The following is a 17,272-nucleotide window of genomic DNA, read 5'->3' as shown; positions in this document are numbered from 1 at the left end:
AGGGAACTTGAAGCCAGAACTTGGGGAAAACTTCCTGTTGGAGGCAGAGGTAGGGAAGGAACTTACCAGAGGCCCTATGGATAGACCAGGCTGCTATAGGGGAAAGAAAACCCATAGGGGGATGACATACACAGGTGATACCTAGGACATGGGGGATAGGCAGTGCAATGAAGGGAAGCCAGGGTTATACTGCAGTGAGTCCCCAGACCCAGACCATTGACTCAGACTCTCAGACAAGCCTGACCAGACCATGGGAGTAACAGAAGAGGCTGATCAAATTGAGGAGAGTCTGAATGAACCTATTGGAGTGGAGAAGGGCAGACACAGTGGGAGCAGATCATAGAGGAGCCTAAGGATAACCCACCAGTTCTGTGACACTCAACAAGACAGAGCAGGCCACTTGTGTGGCTCAATTTGGAAGAGGGCTGACTAATGAAAGAAGAGTGAAGACTGGGGTTTTAGCCAGAGCTGCTGTGAGATGCGCAGCAGGAAGCTGAGAGGTTTTTTTGAGTAAGGAAAAGGGTGAGGATGCCCTTTCAATAAATGGAGGAAGGGTGTAGCCCATGCTCCAGTGTGTTTCAGTACTAGCCCTGAGAACTACAAGTTGTGGACTACAAACTGAGGCATGTTGGGAGAACTTCCTGGTTCCTGCCAGGATGTACCCTCTGCCCCTAGCAGGGTCTCAGCAGAGACTGAGTTGGAAGCAGCCGGCAGGCTGCATGCAGAGAGGAGGGGCTGCTGAACTGTGATCCTGTTCTATGATTTTTTACAGAATAAAGCCTGTTCCTGGTGGTTTGTCTGGGTGGGTCTGGTCTCAGGTGCACACACATAATATACAACACAGAGCACACCAAGGAACTTCAGGCCTAGTCTCTCAGAGTTGTATAAAAAATCACAAGGCTTCTTATGTGGAATAATCTCATGCTAGACTAGTGAACAGGAGGGGTTACACATAAATACCAGTGCATAGGCAAGGATGCAACTAAAAACTAATAATGTTTTTGCATTTAGAGACCCCTCATAATCTGAGGCTCTAAAATGTATTACATGGAAGTAGTTACCTTGTACATAAACCTGGCACTGTAATCAACCCTTCACCAGTGCTGCCTTTTGCTCCTTAAGCTACAGTGCAGTAGACCACAAATTATCTTTACAAGGACTTCCTTACTGAGTAATGGAGTATATATTCACTTTTAGTCAAAGCAATGCAGTTGCTGAGACTCAGCCTCACTGACGTTTCCTTCTCTTCACTTCTCTGTCTTTCAGATCAAATGCTCTCCTTTAGCTGAATTTTTCCTGCGAAGTGCAGGTGGCAAAATCAGCCAGATACCATACCCTATGTGGCTTTGTGATGGGTTGGATGAGGCTCTGAAGCCCCCTGCTGGAGACTTGTGGCCTTGCCACACTCCACCCCAGCAAACTATGGAGAAGTTCTCCAGGCAACCTAGAGTAGAGGAAAAGAAGCAGCCAATTAGGGCCCTGCAAGCCAGTGAAAAGGAAGTTGCTGGGCCAAAGTGATGCAGTGCCTCTTTGGAGCTCAAGAGGTGCAGGCTCAGCCAGAGGGCTGCATCACAGGAGGGCCGTCATAGCAGGGAATGCAGGCAAATACACTTGGCCAAGGGAGGGCCACTTGAGTGAGGTGGATGCTACCCCATCTCAGGCCTTTTCCCCTTTTGGTCTGATTGACTTGATTACACAAGTTTCTGGGCTGAAGATTCGTGTCACTTACTGAACTGCTTCTCTTCAGTACTGCTCCGTTCCTGAACCATTTATAGTTGAGCTCATTGAGTTGCTTTCTGCATATTTGAATAAAATCAGTTGAGTATACCAAATACTTCCATCCTCTTTACAACTCAGTTATATTTGTAGTTTATATAGGCTCTTATACTGTATTCATTACAGTGGCATTTGCTGCTCCTCCCTTCTCTGTAATTTGATTAAAAATACTATAGTGTAACAAGTATAGGTGATGTTACTTTTCGCTAGTTTTCATCTTTAAATTTATTCTGGAAATTGAATGAATGCTGCCAGTTGATGGCAGTACATTTGTTTATGGTTTTTAAATGTGATTTTAATCGATGAAATGCAACCAGAGGCTTTTAGAGCAGAGGTGATGGTGGAAGGGAAACATCATTTATATGCAAGTGTAAGGGGACTGTTACCCCTTATTAAAACTCTGTGGGAGTTTTTGGTTTGCCAGCTCGCAGTATCTGAAGGGGAAGAGTTCATTAGACTGACTGACCCCAGAGACAATGGAAAGCAGCCAACAGTCCAGCTCAGCCTGATTGACAGGTTGGACAGGCCAGTGAGGAAGGGGAGAGGCCAGGCCCCGTCCTCCCTGTGAGCTGGGATTGTTCTGGCTCTCTCTCTGAACAAACAAGCTGTGTGCAGAAGAGGTCCTGCAAAGACAGAGAGCTGAAAAGAGCAGTGCAAGCTGTATGAAGAAGTCCTGCAAAAGGAACAGAGAGCTGAGACACTGCTAAGAGGAGAGCAAGCTGTGCTGAGGGGCAGTTTTTGCAGCAGCAGAGCCAGGCATACACAACTCAAGGAGAGCAGACCCTGTGTTGAGCAGCAGACTGGCAGGGCTCAGAGAGCAAAAAGGAAAAGAGAAGCAACACAAGGAGCTGGAACTGGCCAAGCAGCACAGCCTGCAGCTGGATGTGGTGAGCACCTGGGACCAGCAAAGTGTGGGGAAAGGCTCTGGACTGGGAGAGGGGTCTGGCCACTTCGAGCTTGAGACTGTGTGGTCACTACCAGAGCTAGCGTGTCCTGCCTGAAGCCCCCCCTGCAGCATATCCAGGGCCTCTAAGAAAGAGACTATGGACTGTCCTTATACTCTGCAGGCTGCTGTTTTGATGTCCCTATGCTACAGAGCAGAGCTGTGTGTTCTCATTTAACCATTCTCATTTTTTTCTTATTCTTTTCTCTTTAATCCGTTGTTGTTTAATAAATTGTATTTGCTTTGAACCTTATGAAGTGATCACTGGGCCAAGAAGGCCTGCAGTGTAAAGAGAGCACCTCGGAGTGGGGACACCCTAACTCCTGCCCCTAGTGACTACAAGGTCAGGGATTAAGCCCCAGGAAACCTGGGCCCTGCCTTGTTGGGGTTTCAAGGGCTCTGCTACTCAGGAGAGTGGAGGGGGAGCCCTCAGGATCAGGGAGCCGTGGGGTAAAGGAAGTGGGAGCGGGGACTCAGATCCTTTCGCTGGTTCATTTCACCGGGGTGTATAGAAGCCAGGAAAGTTCCCCACAATAGCGGGACCATTCCCCCGCTTACACAAGCAATTTAAAATCTCTTGCTACTAAAAAACAGAATGTCAACTGAAATGTCCTGAGCACTTTCAACAAAGCCCTTTTCAAATATTGTATTGACTCTAAGATGACATGTTTGATCTCTTGAATGATATAAATGAGTACACAAGTGACTTTAATTTTATTTTCATTCTGTGGTTTGGGATTGACATGATTGCTCTCTCGAGCAACTACAGTCTTGCATTCATTTACTTTTGAGTACAGGCAGTCCCCGGGTTACGTACAAGATAGGGACTGTAGGTTTGTTCTTAAGTTGAATTTGTATGTAAGTCGGAACTGGTACATATTGTAGAGGAAACTCTAGCCAAACATTTTTTTTAGTTTTGGATAGCATAGGGAAAGGTTAACTCCCCTCTAATGTTTGTTTTGCTGTCTGTTCCCCTGTTCAGAAGATTTCACATCTATTTCTGTCCCTGTGACAAACTCAGGACTAAAGGAGTAACTCATCAAATACCAAACAGCTCTGCACCATGCTTTGAGCTAATAGCTTTATTTCCACACACCACCCAGGGTTCTAGGAGGAGGGTCCTTTTTTTGCTAACACAATGAGGCCAGCACTTTGTTTGTTTTGGTGGAGTCTTTGTTTGCCCAGGGAGCCCAGCACGTACAGGGGGAGGAGGAGCGGAGAGGCTGCTTTTGTCTGCTGTTCGGCAGCCTGTTGCTCAGGGGAGGGGGGCAGCCTGTTGCTGGCAGGGGGGAGGGGGGAGGCGTGCAGGATGCGAGGCCGCGGGGGGGGGGGGGCAGCGGGCGTGGGGAGGCACTTTTCCTCTGCCCGGCAGCTCTGCAGGATCCCTGTCCCTGTGGCCAGCTGCTGCAGGCAGAGGCCAGTTGGAGCCGGCCGAAGAGGAGGAGGAGGTGGATTCTAGGACCCAGGTGAGCGAGCCCCGGGGACGCTGCTGCGCTCCGGGAGCCCGGCATGTATAGAGGGGAGGAGGGGCGGAGAGGCTGCTTTTGTCTGTTCGGCAGCCTGTTGCTCAGGGGAGGGGGCAGCCTGTTGCTGGCAGGAGGGTGGGGGGGCAGCGGGCGTGGGGAGGCACTTTTCCTCTGCCCGGCAGCTCTGCGGGACCCCAGTTGGAGCCGGCCCGAGGAGGAGGAGGATCCTAGGACCCAGGTGAGCGAGCCCCGGGAATGCTGCTGCGCATGTGCGGGAGTTGCCTCACCCCGTTCGTATCTAGGGATCCGACGTAAGTCGGATCCACGTAAGTCGGGGACTGCCTGTACAAATAAAAAATTAATGTCCTCTGCAATATATAAATAAATGTAGGAAATATCCTGACCCAGCACTTCCAGAATGTTTCAAGCAACTTGTGTCTGGATTGCAAGAAGGGAGTTATTTCTGCAGCTGACTCCTGTACAGGTCACTTATGCCTGGGAAAACTTCCTTTTACTTCACCTTCTCCCTCACCCCAGACCAACAGTGGTGACAATTTGACCTCGAATAGTCTAGGAATATGGCTCTTTCTAGAAAATGCAGCCTGAATCCCTCAAATGGGTACAAAACTCAGGGCATTTCATTGGGGGACATCTGTATCTCTGGAGCCCAATACAGGCAGTCCCCGAGTTACGCGGATCCAACTTACGTCGGATCCGCAGTTACGAACGCGGCTTTTCTCGCCCTGGAGGACGGGAGCGGCGGGATGCCCAGATACGCCGCAGTCCCACCGCCCGTGTCCTCCGGGGTGAGAAAAGCTGCTCCACGTCTCCCTGGTCTGCTGGGGAGGTAGCCTCCCCCCAGCAGACCAGGGAGACACGGAGCAAAGCCGTGGAGCATGTGGGCAGCGGGACAGCCCAGACTCGCCGCGGCTGTCCCACTGCCAGCATTCCCCGAGGCTTTGCTCCCCATCTCCCTGGTCTGCTGGGGGTTCCCCCCCCAACAGACCAGGGAGACGGGGAGCAAAGCCGCAGAGGACGCCGGCCACAGGACAGCCGTGGCGTGTCTGGGCTGTCCTCTGCCCGTGTGCTCCGTGGCTTTGCTCTGCGTCTCCCTGGTCTGCTGTGGGGAGGCTACCTCCCCAGCAGACCAGGGAGACGTGGAGCAGCTTTTCTCGCCCCGGGACCAGGGAGACCAGGGAGACGGGAAGCAAAGCCACGGAGGACCCGGGCGGCGGGACCGCGGCGCATCTCCGTCCCACCGCCCGCGTCTCCCTGGTCTGCTGGGGGTTCCCCCCCCCAACAGACCAGGGAGATGGGGAGCAAAGCCTCGGAGGACGCCGGCAGCGGGACAGCCACGGCGCGTCTGGGCTGTCCCGCTGCCCGCGCGCTCCGCGGCTTTGCTCCGGGTCTCCCTGGTCTGCTGGGGGGACCTCCCCCCAGCAGACTAGGGAGACGGGAAGCAAAGCCATGGAGGACCTTGCTGGCGGGACCGCGGCGCGTCCCGGTCCCGCCGCCCGCGTCTCCCTGGTCTTCTGGTGGGGGGGGCGCAGCTAGTGCGCCCCCCCCACCAGAAGTCCAGGCTTTTCTCCGGACGCCTGTGGTAGAGCAGCTGGCGCACAGCCGCTTGGTCCCGCAGCGCCGCTCTGGGCACTACTGGACCAACCTGGCAGCACCCCAGCTGCTCTGCCCCAGGCATCCTGATTCAGCCGCTGCTGGTCAGTTTTAGCAGCGGCTGAATCAGGACACCTGGGACAGAGCAGCTTGGGTGCTGCTGGGTTGCTCTGCCCCGGGCTTCCTGGAATCAGCCGCTGATCAGTTTCAGCAGCAGCTGACTTGGGGACGCCTGGGGTTCTTAAGTTGAATCTGTATGTAAGTCAGATCTGGAGTCCAGATTCAGCCTGTTGAAACTGATCAGCGGCTGATTCCAGGAAGTCCGGGGCAGAGCAACTCTGCCTCAGGCTTCCTGTAGTCAGCCACTGGTCAGTTTCAGCAGTGGCTGAATCTGGATGCCAGTTCTGACTTACATACAGATTCAACTTAAGAACAAACCTACAGTCCCTATCTTGTACGTAACCCGGGGACTGCCTGTACTGTAATGATGTCTGGGAACTCTAGAAAAGGACTAGGACCCCACGGTGCTAGGTCCTGTACAAACATAAGGTAATATTACACAATATCTAAGTATAGAGCAATGGACACATTTGTATGCACTGTCCCGTAATCCCAAAATAATTGTGACTGCTGCATGATTGATCTGCATACTTACCCCATCTAGTCCTAAGTTTTTAACTGTTTTAGTTAATATGATCTGTTCCCACTTGATGGGCACATCTACACAGCAGGGTTAAACTTGAAATAAGTTACACAACTTAAGTTATTTGAGCTCTTGTGTAAATTACATTGCCATGGGATAAGAGGGAAGGTCCTTTCTTGGATTGAGAACTGGTTAAAAGACAGGAAACAAAGGGTAGGAATAAATGGAAAATTTTCAGAATGGAGAGGGGTAACTAGTGGTGTCCTCCAAGGGTCAGTTCTGGGACCAATCCTTTTCAACTTATTCATAAATGATCTGGAGAAAGGGGTAAGCAGTGAGGTGGTAAAGTTTGCGGATGATACCAAACTGTTTAGGATAGTCAAGACAGAAGCAGACTGTGAGGGACTCCAAAAAGATCTCACCAAACTGAGTGATTGGGCAGCAAAATGGCAAATGAAATTTAACGTGGATAAGTGTAAAGTAATGCACATCGGGGAAAAATAACCCCAACTATACGTACAATATTTTGGGGGCTAATTTGGCTATGACAAATCAGGAAAGAGATCTTGGAGTTATTGTGGATAGTTCTCTGAAAACTTCCACACAGTGTGCAGCGGCGGTCAAAAAGGCAAATAGGATGCTAGGAATTATTAAGAAGGGGATAGAAAATAAGACACAGAATATCTTACTGCTCCAGTATAAAACTATGGTACGCCCACATCTTGAATACTGTGTACAGATGTGGTCTCCTCACCTCAAAAAAGATATTTTGGCTTTGGAAAGGGTTCAGAAAAGGGAAAGTAAAATGATTAGGGGTTTGGAATGGGTCCCATATGAAGAGAGGTTAAAGCGACTGGGACTTTTCAGTTTAGAAAAGAGGAGACTGAGGGGGGGTATGATAGAGGTATATAAAATCATGAGTGGTGTGGACAGGGCAGATAAAGAAAAGTTATTTATTAGTTCCCGTAATAGAAGAACTAGAGGACACCAAATGAAATTAACAGGTAGCATGTTTAAAACTAATAAAAGAAAGTTGTTCTTCACACAGCGTGTAGTCAACCTGTGGAACTCCTTGCCAGAGGAGGCTGTGAGAGCTAAGACTATAACAGAGTTTAAAGAGAAGCTAGGGTATGTCTACACTGCCACCCTAGTTCGAACTAGGGAAGCTAATGTAGGCATTCGAAGTTGCAAATGAAGCCCGGGATTTAAATATCCCAGGCTTCATTTGCATCTTGCCGTGTGCCGCCATTTTTAAATCCCCGTTAGTGCAGACTCTGTGCCCGCGGCTACACGTGGCATGGAGTAGGTAGTTCGAATTAGGCTCTCTAATTTGAACTACCGGTACACCTTGTTCCACGAGGAATAACGGTAGTTCGAATTAGAGAGCCTAATTCGAACTACCTACTCAGTGCTGCGTGTAGCACTAATGGGGGATTTAAAAATGGTGGCGCACGGCAAGATGCAAATGAAGCCCGGGATATTTAAATCCCTGGCTTCATTTTCAACTTCGAATGCCTCCATTAGCCACCCTCGTTCGAACTAGGGTGGCAGTGTAGACATACCCCTAGATAATTTCATGGAGGTTAGGTCCATAAAAGGCTATTAGCCAGGGGATAGAAATGGTGTCCCTGGCCTCTGTTTGTCAGAGGCTGGAGAGGGATGGCAGGAGACAAATCGCTTGATCATTGTCTTTGGTCCACCCTCTCTGGGGCACCTGGTGCTGGCCACTGTCGGCAGACAGGATACTGGGCTAGATGGACCTTTGATCTGACCCAGTACGGCCGTTCTTATGTTCTTATGTTATGCTAATTGTGTAGCTTAAATCAAAATAGCTTATTTCAACTTTTGGCACTGTCTACATAGCAGTTATTTCAAAATAGAGCATTCTTCCCCCAACTTCCCTTACACCTCATACAATGAGGGTTACAGGAATGTGAGTAAGAAGCCGTTATTTCAAATGTATTTCAAAATAATTACCTTACTGTGTAGATGCTTATTTTGGAATAACACTGCTTTGTAGACATAGCCTATATCTATTTTACAACCAAGATTTTTCAATCACGATATATCACACAAAATGTATTCAGCTCTAAAACTTATTTTATTTTAGGCTTTCATCTCTTGTAACTTTGGAAGTAGGATAATACAGTTTGTGTGAAAGTCTGTTTTGCTTCATGAGGGATGTTATGGAAACATTTAATTCCAGAATGTTGTATCTGTGTCATGCAGTACGTTGCCTGCTTGCATGCACATTTATTAAGATCAAAGAAATTAATAAGTTATAATATGTTATAACCAGGTACCTAATCAATTACAGAAGCTAACCAATGTCTGAAGGTACACTTCCTGCAGAATAATCTCATTCCAAATGTGCCTCTTTGGAAGTAAAGTATTTTGTCCAAAATTCTAGAACTCTGAAAAATGTAATAGGCATTTTCTCCATAGTGGAATATGGAGAAATTCTTCCTTACCTAATAGTATTTTAAATATGTTACTCATTGGGGAGTAATAAGGTTTCACTGCAGTCTGTAGCCCCTTCAAATAAATTGGCAGGCCTTTCTTACTTCCAAAGGATGGGAACTTAAGGGCCTTATAAACTGAGCCAACCAGCATGTGTTCCCTGAGATCAGGAGCAGGAATTGCAGGCTCTTGTCCTCTTTACATTTACAGGGCTTGTGGGTGGTAATTCAGCACAAAACCTCTTCACACCAGATGTAAGTTTATTTTAATGAAAAATTCTATGCCTCCTTCACTTTGTTTTCAAGAATTCAAGGCAGTGACAAGTCTACAGATTTTCTAGTAGGCCAGATTGTTAGTTGGCACAGAGCTGAATAACATTATTGAACCGTTTGGAGCTATACAGATGTACATGTGCTGAAGGTATATTGATGACAACAAAAGTGAATGAGGGTATGTCTACACTACCCTCCTAGTTCGAACTAGATGGGTAATGTAGGCATACCACACTTGCAAATGAAGCCCGGGATTTGAATTTCCCGGGCTTCATTTGCATAAGCGGGGAGCCGCCATTTTTAAAACCCCGCTGATTCAAACCCCGTGCAGTGCGGCTACACGGGGCACGAACTAGGTAGTTCGAACTAGGCTTCTTAGTTCGAACTACTGTTACTCCTCATTTCACAAGGAGTAACGGTAGTTCAAACTAGGAAGCCTAGTTCGAACTACCTAGTTCGTGCCCCGTGTAGCCGCGCTGCACGGGGTTCGAACCAGCGGGGTTTTAAAAATGGCGGCTCCCCGCTTATGCAAATGAAGCCCGGGAAATTCAAATCCCGGGCTTCATTTGCAAGTGCGGTATGCCTACATTACCCTCCTAGTTCAAACTAGGAGGGTAGTGTAGACATACCCTGAGGGTAGCCAGAGAAATCAGTAGCATAAGACTGACAAGCACAGGAAACTTGGAATAATAATTAGTTTGTTCATGGGTAGCAGAAGCACATAAAGACATCAGAGGCAAGAATCTAAGCTTCATGGCAAAATATTAACAGGAAAATCTTTCTGTTGATCTTTTCATCACATCAAAACAACTCTCTAATAGCAACTCACTGTATCTGCTGCATTACACCTTATCATTACTTTATTTGTATGTACCCAGCTATTCACTGGGCAGTAAAGAAACTATAGGGAAGAGGCTGCTTGAGGAGTTCAAAAATAAAATGATGATAATCCAAATTGTTATACACTTCATGCTGGTATGTCCATAGCATTTAAATTTCAGGGAAACTTTGAGCACTGAGGTAATATTCACTATTTGACAGATAGACAAAACTAGCTCTGGCCACTTATTCAGGATCAAGCTGAAAAGTAAATTATCTCAACCAATAAGGGAATACTGTGAAACTTCTGTGCAAGTGTGACTGGAATGGAGATAGCGTGCACTGATTGATGGAGAACTGAAATCCATTTGTTGACCGCGCCACATCTAGACTGCTGCGCTGTGCCAGATCAGCTGATTGTCGGCACAGTGTGGTGGCCATTTTTATTTTAATGCAGCAGGGATTATTTAAATCCCCACTTCAATGACTATGCCGAGTAAACTACTTTACATGGCTCCATCAACAGAGCTATGTAGTCTAGACGTACCCATAGAGAACTTTTATCCCTGCTCCCTGTAGGAGGGTGTGGTGGGAGGTGTGTGTGAGCAGCATATGCCACTTGTCGAGGAGGGTGGTACTGGGATCCCCTCTTCTTCCTTTCCCCTGTAGGTTCCCATGCAGGGGACTGGTGTCCTACACCTCACCATGCTTGACTGGGAACGGGTGCTGCCCGAGAGTGCAGGAATGACCCTATGCCTCGTGTGGCTCTGCTGTGTGTTTCCATGACTCCAGCTTCCTTAGTGGTGGCTTGTCATGGGAAGGTGTCCTACCATGGAGCTGAGACTAAGGAAGGCCTCTCCAGAAACCTTGTGAGAAGGAGTGGTGGGCTCCTGTGTGACAGCCTCGTGGGGCTGCATGCTCTGGACTGCCACTCCATGTGCACCCATGTACACAGGCTGTTGTGCAATTCCTGAGAAGGCTGAGCAAGGAGTGTGCAGCCCCTTGCAGCCTTGTAGCTTGCTGCCCCTTGCAGCCTGCAGCACCTTGCTACAACTCACAGTAGATAGGGAAACTTATGGAACTCATTTGAAGTGCCTTCACCAGCCTCATCCAAGCCCTGGGAGACATCCTGGCTGGTGAGCATGGTGTCCAGGCTGGACTGCTCCTTCTCCTCCTCCTCATACTCATCACCTGGTCTATAGTCTCGACCTTGTGGAGGCTGATGATGAGTGTGTCTGGGCCTAAGTCCACAACAAAGTGGGGGAGGTGACCAGCCCCCTTCTCAGGATTCCATCTAGCTGCTCATAATAGCGGCAGGTTTGGGGTGCTGCTCCAGAGTGGGAACTTTGTTCCCTGGCCTTGGTGTATGCCTGATGCAGTTCTTTGATTTTCATGTGCATGTGGCCTAGCGTGCATATGTGCCTTTTCTGGGCCAGGCTTGCAGCCATCTGTCCATTGACATCAGCATTTTGGCACCTGGTGTGGAGATCCTGGAGGCTAAACTCCTCTCCCCAGACTTCTATGAGATCCAGGATCTCCACACCAGTCCACGATGGTGCCCTCTTTCACCCTTGGCCAGGGGCTTCGGAAATGGCCGTGGGGGGTACAGAAGGAGTGTGTACATTTGTAATACATAAGGCATCACCTCCTCCCTTTTTTATTTGCTTATCCTTCCTGAGCAAGCTATAGACTTCTTTGCCAATATTCCAATCATGTATATTATCCCACCAAGTTTCTGTGTTATCAACTATATCATAGTTGCATTTATTTATTAGAACTCCAAGTTCTTCCTGTTTATTTCCCATACTCCTTGCATTTGTATACAGGCATCTAAGTTACTGATTTTATTTTGCCCCCCATTTCTGTTTTATCCCTCCTTTCTTAATGCTATTATAGCCCATGTGCCCACACCATTCTCTCAGATCTCCATGTTTTTCACTTACCTGTGGACTTTGGTCACCTGCCCCTATTGAACCTAGTTGAAAGCCCTCCTCACTAGGTTAGCCAGTCTGTATGCAAATACTCTCTTCCCCTTCCTCAAAAGGTGAACCCCATCCCTGCCTAGAAGTCCTGCTTCTTGGAACAGCATCTTATGGTCAAGCCCTCTTATCAACACCATCTTCGCAGCCAGGAATTTACCTCCAGGATGCACCTGTCTCTGCCTGGGCCCCGAACTTTGACAGGAAGTACTGAAGAGAATACCACCTGTGCTCCAAACATCCTCACCTGTACTCCCAGAGTCACTCTTGATCTGCTCAAGGTCATAACTTGAAGTATAATTAGTGCCCACATGGATGAGTAGCATGGGGTAGTAGTCAGGGAGGGTATGTATACACTACAACATTAATTCGAACTAACTTAGTTCGAATTAGTTAATTCGAACTAACTTAGTTCGAATTAGTTAATTCGAACTAAGCTAATTCGAACTAACGGATCCAGACTAAAAAACTAGTTCAAATTAGCGTTTTGCTAATTCGAAGTAGCGTGTCTATATTAAGTGGACCCTGAACCAGGGTTAAGGATGGCCGGAAGCAGTGCCGGCAGGGCATCAGAGGAGGATTTAGAGCGTGGAGATGCTGTCTCAGGCTAGCCGAAGGCTGCGCTTAAAGGGTCCCGACCCCCACCCCGGACAGTTCTCAGAGGTGCCCCGCTTGCAAAGCAGTCCTGGCTTGGAGTGCCCGGAGTACCCACACTGGGCACATCACACCACTCGGCCATCAGCCCGGCTGCACTTGCCGCAGGCTATCATCTGGGGAGAGGGGGCAATTGGGGGGCTGCAGGAGAGCTTCCACCCCCAGAAGCCCGCAGAACCAGCCCAGTCCTCCCCATCGGGGGCTCGTACAGCATTCCTCCCTCAGCTCCTTCCACTTACCCTTCCCTAGCCCCTTTTCTTGATGTACAAAATAAAGGACAATTGTGTTAAAAAATTGAATCTGTCTTTATTGAACAAAACTGGGGGAGACTGGGAAAAGTAGGTGGGAGAGGGGAAGAGAGAGGGTGGGAGAGGGGAGGGCAACTAAAATGATTAGGGGTTGGGAACAGGTCCCATATGAAGAGAGGCTAAAGAGACTGGGACTTTTCAGCTTAGAAAAGAGGAGACGGAGGGGGGACAGGATAGAGGTCTCTAAAAGCAGGAGTTAGGTGGAGAGGGTGCATCAAGAAAAGATCTTCATTAGTTCCCATAAAGAAGGACTAGAGGACACCAAAGGAAAGGAATGGGTAGCAGGCTTCAAACTAGAAACAGAAAGTTGTTCTTCACAAAGCAAAGAGTCAACTTGTGGAACTCCTTGCTGCAGGAGGCTGTGAAGGCTAGAACTAGAACAGAGTTTAAAGGGAAGTGAGATCAAGTCACGGAGGTTGGGTCCATGGGTCCCCGCTATTAGCCAGGGGGTAGGAGTGGTGTCCCTGCCCAAGGTTTGTGGAAGGCTGGAGAGGGATGGCACGAGACAAATGGCTTGGTCACTGTCTTCGGTCCATCCCCTCCAGGATCCCTAGGGTTGGCCGTTGTCGGCAGACAGGCTACTGGGCTAGATGGACCTTTGGTCTGACCCAGGACGGCCATTGTAAGCTCAGGGCTCACGGTCGGGGATCTCAGTGGACCCCCTTGATTCTCTTGCACACCTGCTCCTGGGTGGCCAGGCTGGCAGCTCTTCTGCCCTAGCCGGCCACTTTCCTGTGCCTAGTGCGGAGATTGTAGATGAGGTCCACGATGTCTGCACTAGCCCAGGCGGGTGCCTGCCTCCTGCGGTCCCGGGCAAGCTCCCGGGAGCCGCCAGCCTGGTCCCGGGAAGAGGGGGAGGGCTGAGGGGCATCGGGTGGCTGGCTCGATCCGTGCCAGGTGCAGGGTCTGCTGGCTGGGTGCTGGCAGGCTTGCACCTGGTACGGGCACCGTAGCCAGCCCGTGCCCCTTTAACGGGTCCGGGGCTGAGAGGGGGGCAGACGAGTTTCCCTGGTGTTGGCCAGAGTGGCCACCAGGGAAACCTGGGGAGGGCTAGCCTCCCACTAGTTCGAATTAAGGGGCTACACACCTCTTAATTTGAACTAGGCTTAATCCTCGTAAAATGCGGTTTTCCTAGTTCGAACTAAGCGCTCTGCTAGTTCGAATTAAGTTCGAATTAGCAGAGCGCTAGTGTAGCGCCATCCATTAGTTCGAATTAACTTTGTAGCGTAGACATACCCAGAGCTACATAATCCTCTATAATTCCTTGGACACTGGCCCTGGCAGGCAGCATACGTCCCAAGATGACATGTCAGGGTAACAGAGTATATGGACACTGAACTATATTTTGGATTCCATTTACAGTAACTGAGTATATTTCACCTTACAACACTGAGAACTAAAACGTAATCAAGTTCCATGAAATTATTTTAAACGTATATTCCTGTGTGGCATTCTCACAGGCCGTCATTCACATTGGGTAAAGGTACTGCTTTCTGGGAAAGCTAAATCACACTGATGTTTTATGGCCTAAAAGAGCAGATGACATGATAACAATATCTATTTACATTAAGCTGTTTTTTAATAAAATTACTCCCTTCTGGTATAGCATTTAAGGGTATCATCCCTGTTTTGGTAATTAGTTGCATCAATGATTTCATTTTGAACAGAAGAGACACTCTGAAAAGTTCTTTACGAATTATTTTTTACAGATTATTTTGACCTTTTAGATTCCTGCTAAACTCAAGCTTTCTGACAAACCTTTATGACTCATTTCCACCTGCTTTTTCAGGTGTATCACCCATGTCTCCTCAGAGAGCAAATCCATCTCTCATTATCCTTTTGAAACTGACACATCTGAGGAATCAGAGCTGACATCAAGAAGAATGGTTTCTTTCTTCCTATCTTAACTTTAATAGTTGATTTGTATAAAGCAGTAGCAATTTATTAAAAATAACTAGAAACCACAGCTAGCTGATTACATTGTTATTTGTGAGAAAAGATGATTTTCCTGATGTGTGCAGACAGTGGGATGTTTATGTTCAGCTACTTGTGTTTCAGTTTTACTCGACAGCTCTTATTATGCCAAAGCTTAGTCAGAGGCAGCTTTACTGCATATGCCAGTTTACATCTATTTGGTATAATCTCTTGTTCCAAATTACCCATTTTTGTGATTATCTAACAGATGAGGCAAACCATATTTAGATAAGGCATTAAACTAGGATGCATAGATGAAAATTAGTACTTGAATATGCATAACTTGAAGATACTTTAGATAACATACCTCATGTAACCTATCAATTTTAATGTTAAGTCCACTAAATGTATGTACTCTATTTTTGTGCATGTATCATTCTTGTATGTGAAGCTAGTAATATAAAACGTGGATCTGTTTATAATTCTAAATGTGCTAATGAGGGCCATTACTGATGCTCCAGAAACTTCATGATTTGGTGATCAAATCAATGAACCATGAAGAGTTTTGTTTGTCCTATAAGCCCAAACTGGTTGGTCCAAAAAAGACATATGACCATGCCACCCAGTCCTGAAATCTATTTGAATATGGTATTTTTCCATGGAGATAGGGGATGCCAAACAAAGTATTCTCAACCTGGGAGAAAGGGGCTATGTCTAGACTGGCCACATAAGACGAAATAGGCATGCAAAGCAGGTAAGTCAGAACAGGGAAATCCGCGGGGGATTTAAATATCCCCCACGGGATTTAAATAAACATGGCCGCCGCTTTTTTTCCAGCTTGGGGAAAAGCCGGAAAAGAGCGTCTAGACTGGCGCGATCCTCCGGAATAAAGCCACTTGCAAGTAAGAATAAGAGATCCTCCGGAAAAGGGGGTATTTAAATCCCCCACGGATTTCCCTGTTCTGACTTGCCTGCTTTGCATGCCTATTTCGTCTTATGTGGCCAGTCTAGACGTAGCCAGGCTGTTTAAGCAATAGGAAGCACTCAGCTTTCTCTTCAGCTGGCTTTTGAAACTGCCTAAACTACCCTAAGGGGATACAAACAACTTTGAAAAAGCTGTAGACCCAGGAGAGAAAAGATCAACTCAGACCTGCTCTTTATCAAGTGTAAGAACAAGTATGTAGAGTAACAATTTGCATATAACATGTTTCTTAGTGCATTTTTGTTAATTTCAACTTAGTAACTTACTTTGATTTGACTATTTTCACTTGAAATCACGTAAATCCTACTTTTTGTACTTAATACAAATACTAAATAATTGTTACTTTGGCGGAGAGGAAGCAACCACTGTGCATAACTCTCTTTCATGTTAAGCAGGGCCGATTTCTTTATAAGCTTACTCTTTATAAAAAATTTTACGTAATGTAAGACAGATTTATTTGGGGTTTTAGTCCCATTTTGGGGTTGGTTTCCTGGGTTCTGAGCCCTTATAGCTTCATCCTCCCACAGCTGAACTGGTTCAGTGTTTGTATTACTCTGCAAGGTGCCAGTAACCCCAACTCCGTGCTTTGTCTGAGGGAGACCAGATGATATGGCCCAGCAAGAGAAAGTGATAGGAAGCCCAAGAGAGCAGGAGGATAGGCATAAGTGCCATGACCAGCACACCAAGGGGACAGTCCAAGAGGACTTCTGTGATTCAGCCCATCATAGGTTCCATTTCTGATTCTGCAGAGACCTCCTATATGTCCGTGAGTGCAAATCTTTCTGCACCTCCCTCACCAATCTGTTAAATGGGTTTAATGATTCTTGCTTTCTTGTACTTTTCTCTGTTTTGCCTGTTTATATGTTAAGCTCTACTGAGCAGGCTCTCTCTCTCTCTCTCTGGCTATTAGAGTTGCCAGGTGTCCAGTATTGAACTGCACAGTCCGGTATTTTTGCCCCCTGTCCGGTAAAAAAATTCAGAAAATACCAGACACCTAAAATGTCCTGTACTTTCTGATCTTTTCCCATCCAGGAGGAAAAAATCCTGGGCTGTCTTGCTCAATACGGAGGCAGCCTGGCAACCCTCGTGCTTACCGGGTTCCACAGGGGAGCTGTTCAGGGAGGCAAGATGGCAGGTGGCCACTAGCAGCTTGTTAGGGCCAAAAAGCCTCACCACACAGTTTTTAAAAGGGCTAGAGTTTGTTTGGCTTTTGTTTGTTTGTTTGTTTTTGCTTAACAACTCTCAGGGTCCTTTTATTTTTTGCTCAGCAAACTTTTTCCTGACGTGTTTTTGTTGTTGTTGTTCAGTATTTTTTCTGAAACCATCTGGCAATCCTACTGGCTATGTCTACGCTACTGTGTTTTTCCGGAAAAACAGCTCTTTTTCCTAAAAAACTTCACTTACGTTCACACTGCAATTGCGTTATTTTGAAAAAAATTGAAAGA

At 47.4% G+C, this 17,272-nt stretch overlaps 1 protein-coding gene and 1 pseudogene across 2 annotated transcripts in view; one reads left to right on the top strand and one right to left on the bottom strand.

The window, feature by feature from the left end:
* Nucleotides 1–1,518, top strand: part of LOC149523940 (uncharacterized) — a 52,898-nt pseudogene extending 51,380 nt beyond the window's left edge.
* BRINP3 (BMP/retinoic acid inducible neural specific 3) overlaps nucleotides 1–17,272 on the bottom strand; it is a 417,681-nt gene that overhangs the window by 266,877 nt on the left and 133,532 nt on the right. The gene's annotated exons all lie outside the window — the stretch shown is intronic.

This window comes from Pelodiscus sinensis, chromosome 9, assembly GCF_052426305.1.
Source record: "Pelodiscus sinensis isolate ZL-2025 chromosome 9, ASM5242630v1, whole genome shotgun sequence".
NCBI lineage: Eukaryota > Metazoa > Chordata > Testudines > Trionychidae > Pelodiscus > Pelodiscus sinensis.
The sequence above is the reverse complement of the archived record's forward strand: the minus strand, read 5'-3'. Positions and strand labels throughout refer to the sequence as shown.